Source organism: Nyctereutes procyonoides, unplaced genomic scaffold (assembly GCF_905146905.1).
Source record: "Nyctereutes procyonoides isolate TBG_1078 unplaced genomic scaffold, NYPRO_anot_genome, whole genome shotgun sequence".
NCBI lineage: Eukaryota > Metazoa > Chordata > Mammalia > Carnivora > Canidae > Nyctereutes > Nyctereutes procyonoides.
In genome coordinates, this window is record NW_026575145.1 from 3282271 (window position 1) to 3288465 (window position 6195).

General features: G+C 35.3%; 1 non-coding gene across 1 annotated transcript; it reads left to right on the forward strand.

Moving 5' to 3' along the window:
* The first annotated feature begins 861 nt into the window (after positions 1-861).
* Positions 862-968, forward strand: LOC129499591 (U6 spliceosomal RNA). The gene has a single exon (XR_008662413.1). It is a non-coding gene; the product is annotated as a U6 spliceosomal RNA (small nuclear RNA).
* The last annotated feature ends 5227 nt before the right edge of the window (positions 969-6195 follow it).

Consider the following 6195-nt stretch of genomic DNA (forward strand, 5'->3'; position numbering starts at 1 on the left):
ATCCAAACCCAGAATTAAAGGAAGAAATTTTATAAGATCTTTGTCTACAGCCAGCAGATGCTAAAACTTGACATAGACTGACCTTGTTATGCCCCTCATAGCTATAAACTAGAAATCCTCTGCCTGGAAATTCTAACTCTAGACCTTTCTTCTGGGAGATTTCAATCATAAGTACCTGTAGTCCAGGGCTGCCATACCTTCATCAACTTAGGTTTCTAGCTTCTCCATTAATAGGTCAAATTGGTTCAAAAAGGGTTGGCTGGTACTCCAATAAACACAATGTATGATATCAGGAATAAAGGAAAGTTTAAAGAAATAGAAGAGCACTTACCTCAGATATTTTAGAAGTCTTTCCAAGTCTTCCCTATCAAAGGGAAGCATAAACATAGCAGCTGATTAAAGTCAGTTCATTAAGCCCTACTTGTTAAAAACAAAAATGGCTAGTTACAAAGCAGAACCCAAGTAAATGGCAAGAAATCAATTTAAAGGAAGTAAAACAGGCAGCAGAATATTATCAGAAAAAACTAAAAGAAATATGAAGGAAAAAATAAAATGTTTCACATCAGTTCAAACTGAATAGCCTATTCATAATAGCAAACTCTTCCAAGGCTAAGAAGGGAAAGCCCTGTTCAGTTTATTTTTTTAACTTACTTTTTACTTTTTCCCTGTTAAGTTTAAACCATCCTAAAATATATAAGACTACAATTAATGCTGATAGTGTAAACTGGTAAAACATTGGAAAAGTTAGGAATAAAGCCCAGCAGGCCAATTTGGGGCTCCAACAATGCCAAACCTCCAAAAATCTAATTATTATTTTATTATATCTGCTGCTATCACAAGGCAATAAAAATAAAGCCTGTAGTGCTTGCTTTGTCAGCATATATACTAAAACTGAAACAATACAAAAAAGATTATTGTAACCCCTGTGCAAGGATGACATACAAATTCTTAAAATGTTTCATATTTTTCTAATTTTTAAAAAAAGGAATTTAAGAAGGATGAATCAGGAGCTAATGGGATTAGTTACCTATAGGGGCTAAGTGGGAACAGAGTGGAGGGATTGTGGAAAGGGTGATGACTCTTTTCTGAATATATATTTATATGTAGTTTTGACATTGACTGAATCATGTTGTTTTTATGTACACAAAAAATAAAATTTAAAACACTAGGAAAATAAAACTTCAAATAACAGAGACATAATATAACTATATCCCAAATTAAAAAAAAAATAACTACACTGAAGAGAAAAAATAGAACTAACCTGAGTAACTTTGGAACAGTACTTTGACTCTATACCCTGAATCTGAAGCCAAAGGGGGGGAAAAAAAAACTATAAACAAATACTAAAACTCTAGTTAGAGGGTCTGTTTTTGATGGTAGTATGAGTTTACAATTCTTTTTTTCTTAAGATGTTTTATTTATTTATTCATGAGAGACACAGAGAGAAAGAGGCAGAGGGAGAAGCAGGCTCCACACAGGGAGCCCGATGCAGGACTCGATCCTGTGTCTCCAGGATCACACCCCAGGCCGAAGGCGGCGCTAAACCGCTGAGCCACCTGGGGCTGCCTGAGTTTACAATTCTTAAACTACCTTTTGTGCATTGTAGAACTAAGCAAATGATTAAATATTTAGAGGATTAAATAAACTAAATCTCTTACTGTTGGAGAAGGGAGTTACAAATATGGAAAGAAGACTAGAATGAATTCCATGGTGTTGAATTGCAATGAAAGTAGTTAGTATAAACTCATGCTTTGAATGGATGAATGGATGATAGATGATAGATAGATAGATGATAGTTAGATGATAGAAATAGTAAGTGGATATAGTTCTATTTAAATTTTTTAGTATTGCCTGTTAAGAGCCAGAAGGAAAGACACCATCTGCAAGGAATACATCCTAAATCCTGATCTTGGTTTTTAATATACCATCCCTCATTAAATCTTGATCTTGGTTTCTAAATACCATCTCCCATTAAAAGAAACTGGCCTCACTGGAAATATAGTTGACTCTTAGTGTTGAGGCAAGGAAAGTAAAAAGTGAGCCTGGGACATCTTGTAGTTCTTGTAGTTTCCATCTTGTAAAACTGTGCTTTAAAAATGATGGAGGTAAGCCAAAAAGACATAGATTTCAGTTTGAGGGTTTCTACTCACTAAATATGAAATAAACCGAGTGTTCAAATAACAGTAGTAACAGAATATTCATAGGATAAGAAGAAATCTGAGTCTATACTTCCATAAAAAAACAAATGAATAGGTAAAGTAATGGGAGAAGGAAAAATTTTCCTTATATTACAACTAGTAAATGGAGAAGAAATAATAGTTATAAAATTAACATTTGGCAATTGTAGTTTATCTAAATATAGCCAATTGTCCTTCAGAAAGCCTGATGAGGATAAACATCAAATTAGTGGCACCCAGACAGGTAGGATAACAAGAGCTACTTGTTTAGCAGAGAAATCAGCAAGCACATTGTCTTTGGCTTCTATGTTGATTTCAGAAATATGATCTTATGCTTCCACAACTGATAATTCCTCAGAATTTAATAACTTCTAATATGACATTTATCACTTCATTATTTTCCTATCAGATTATCTGAATGTGTCAAATCCCCTTTGCTTCCATAGCACCTCAAAATCATAAATCATGTGTCTATCATATGGTAAGTGTTTACCATTTTCCTTTTTGCCAGTATTCAGGCTCAACTCAAAATTATTAGTTTTGCCAGTTGGGAAAATAGAGCATTAGGCAATAAAGTTGATATAATGGCTGCATATTCCAGGATGAATACTTGTCCTGTATAGGAAATATCTGCCATTTTCAAGAAAAAGCCATTTATAAACAGTGAATCAGGATTCATTAAAGGAGTATTTGTAAGAGCAGTCCTAGACATACGTCCTGAGTTATAGCTAAATAGTTATGTAATTTTCCCTTTATCTGGAGGGATTAAGGTTTATACAATGTTAAATTGTGATATGAGAAGCAAAATGTAGGAGGGTTTTGTAAGCAGTAGAATAAATGACAAAGAAATTATGAAAGTTGCCTAAAAGAAACAGAGTGCACAGTACCATGGCTGAAATTACAAAGGAGATTGTAAATGCCATATAGGCATAGCCAAAGAGTCATTTGCTACCATGGTAATAGAGATCACTAAACTTTAAAGCACTTACTGGCCTCACAAGGGGTATCTGTTCTCTGGCTAATACATTCTGCTGTTTCTGGTTAATGCTTCAAGGCAAATAGGGAGAAGAAATCTCTTTAAAAAGCTGATTGGGTTTCAAAGAATAAACAAATTAAGTCTGAGTTTTTATTTATTTAGCTTTGACTAGGTCATATTGGAAGCTGATCTACATGAAATTTTCTAAATTATAATGATGGGATTTCATTTTTTCCATAATAATTATTTTTGCTTTCATTCAAGGAATTAGCAGGTGCTTTCATTATATCATGCAGCTGTTATCTAGAAAGGACACTGAAGTGATGATTCTGTGCCAAAAAGAGATAGAACACTTTATGGTCAGCCCTTCTCTGGATAAGCAGAATGATGAAAAGGAGTGATAATAAATCCTGACCTGACCACCCAACCTGCTGACAGCAGTACAGACCTAATTGCTACTGAAACGACTACTCAAGGTGCAATGATCCTGAAATGGGCACCTCACTTACAAAGCAACCACAGCAAAATACTGTAGTCTGGAAGTGTGTACTTCTTGTACACAAAAATAAATCACTTTCTAGAAGATCCAAAAACAGGCAGCTCTATACTTATCTAGGGCCTAACTAACCTGATCAGACCAAATAGGACAGCCAATCAGCAGCATTCAGATACTTTGATTTCCTAACATGGGATAGGCACTGGATTCCTCCCCCAAACCTTAACCCTAGAGCTTAGCTTTTGTGTTGGATTAGATTCCCTGCTTAACTCTCCATTTGGTCCAATAATCTTTAATTTTGTTCTTTAACATAATAAAGGAAGTAGCCTTATGGAAGCTAAAATCAAACTAAAGGAAACATTTGTAATATATGTCAGATTTTACTAATCTACAATCTGTTATGTTTTTTATTGTAAACAAATATATATTTTTGTTCTCAATTTTATTTTCATAATTTTTAATTATTTTTCTTAGAGGCAGTCTCCAAAACAATAAATTTCAGGCCTCACAAAACCTGGAGCAGTTGGCTATAATTCTGGTACATTTGAAAGTGATATTTTAACATTGCTTTTCCATGGGTTCAAATATGGTGAGGATGCCTGGATTGAGATGTTATTTTATCTGTGAGATCTTTCTCTGAGGACAACTTCTGAAAGCTGAATAGATAATTTCTGGTTGAACTCAGTTGCTTCCACTTTATAGTCCTAGGAAACTTACCTGGACAAATTAATATAATACCCTCTCTTTTTTAAAAGCTTTATTTATTTGTTTTTTAGAGAGGGAGAGAGAGAGAGAGGAAACACATGTGAATGGAGAAGCAGCAGAGAGGGTGGGAGAGAGAGAATCACAAGCAGACTCCCTGCTGAACATGGAGCCTGACATGGCGCTTGATCCCAGGACCTCAATATCATTTTGACCTAAGTCAAAATCAAGAGTTGGATGCTCAACCAACTGAGCCATCCAGGCTCCCCTATGCCCTCTTTTTAAGAAAAAAACTGTATACCTAAGTATGCAGTCCCTTTTCATTTTGGCTGCCAGGCTTCTGGTACCATTTCTGTGAAATTATAACAGTGAAATATCTGAACAAGTGCTGAGCCAAGGGTGTGGTAGAGTTGACGATACACGGCCCCTCCTTATAATCTAATGGGAAAGATAGAAATGCATGATGACAACTACCATGATAGAGGACTCTGCAGAGTACAGTGGAATAAAGTGTCCACATCTGCCTTCTGAATCTGTGAGGGTTAAGAGAAAGTATCTTTCACCTTTGAGATGAAACTTGTATTAAGAATTTAGCAGATCAAAAGGAAAGGCAGAGCATTCCAGGTAGAGGAAATCATTAGGAAAAGAAGTTAAAAGGAAAAGAAGTAAAGAGGAAGTAAATTAGGGAAGAAGTAAAAGGTGATAGAAATAGATAGACAGGGACACCTAGGTGGTTCAGCGGTTGAGCGCCTGCCTTTGGCCCAGGGTGTGATCCCGGAGTTCCGGGATTGAGTCCCACATTGGGCTCCCTGCATGGAGCCTGCTTCTCCCTCTGCCTATATCTCTGTCTCTCTGTGTGTAAAATCTTAAAAAAAAAAAAAAAAGGAATAGATAGACAGACAAGGTGAGATCATAAAGAACCAACATTGCACACTATCCAAGAGTTTGAATTCCACCAGTTGAACCATAAAACATCACTCAAAGTTCTGGAGGAAGAAAGGAATACAGATTTGCTTATTAGAAAGACAATTCTGACCCCAGAGAGGAGACCAAATTGAGGAAAACAAGACTAGAATTAGGAAATATGATAATTCCTCTTCCAGGTCTCCTAGCAGGTCCAAGGACCTCCCCTCTCCATGTTTCAAGTTTCTGTTTACCACCAGATTCACCCCAACTCTTGTCTCCCAAGACCAGTACTTGCCTACTATTACCCTACCAGTGCTTTATACCTTCAATTATACCTTTCATCCCACTACAATAATAGGTTATAAGACAAACTAAACATGTTTGACATTAGAAAAGAACATTGATCTGATAAATTCACATATAATGATGGTATTAGTAGCTAACATCTACTGAGTATAACTAGGTGTGATATAGTATGCTAAGCATTTTACATTTCATTTAATCTGCAAAATAAATATAGAATTATAGTGATGACTATTGTCACAATTTTACAAAGGAGGAAAAGATTAGGTAACTTTCATAATCTTCCCAAGCTCACACACCAAGTAAATAGCTAAGTTCAACTTCAAATCCAGGGGTATCTGACACTAGCACTCTTACCCACCATCCTATATACAGGGCTCAGAAATGACAAGATGGACACTGTCCCAAGTATTTTGTTTTTTTTTTATTTTTATTTTTTATTTTTTTTAGTATTTTGGTATAAAAGAAAACAGGACTACATCTGTTTTTTTGGTTTATAAAGCCTGAGGTAACAAGGTAACATGCATTTTCTAAATTTTCCACCATTAACCGTGTAATTAGAAAAAAAATAGCAAAATGTTGCTCATTTGTTAACTATGTTTACTCAAAACAAACATACTAGGAAACTATAATGT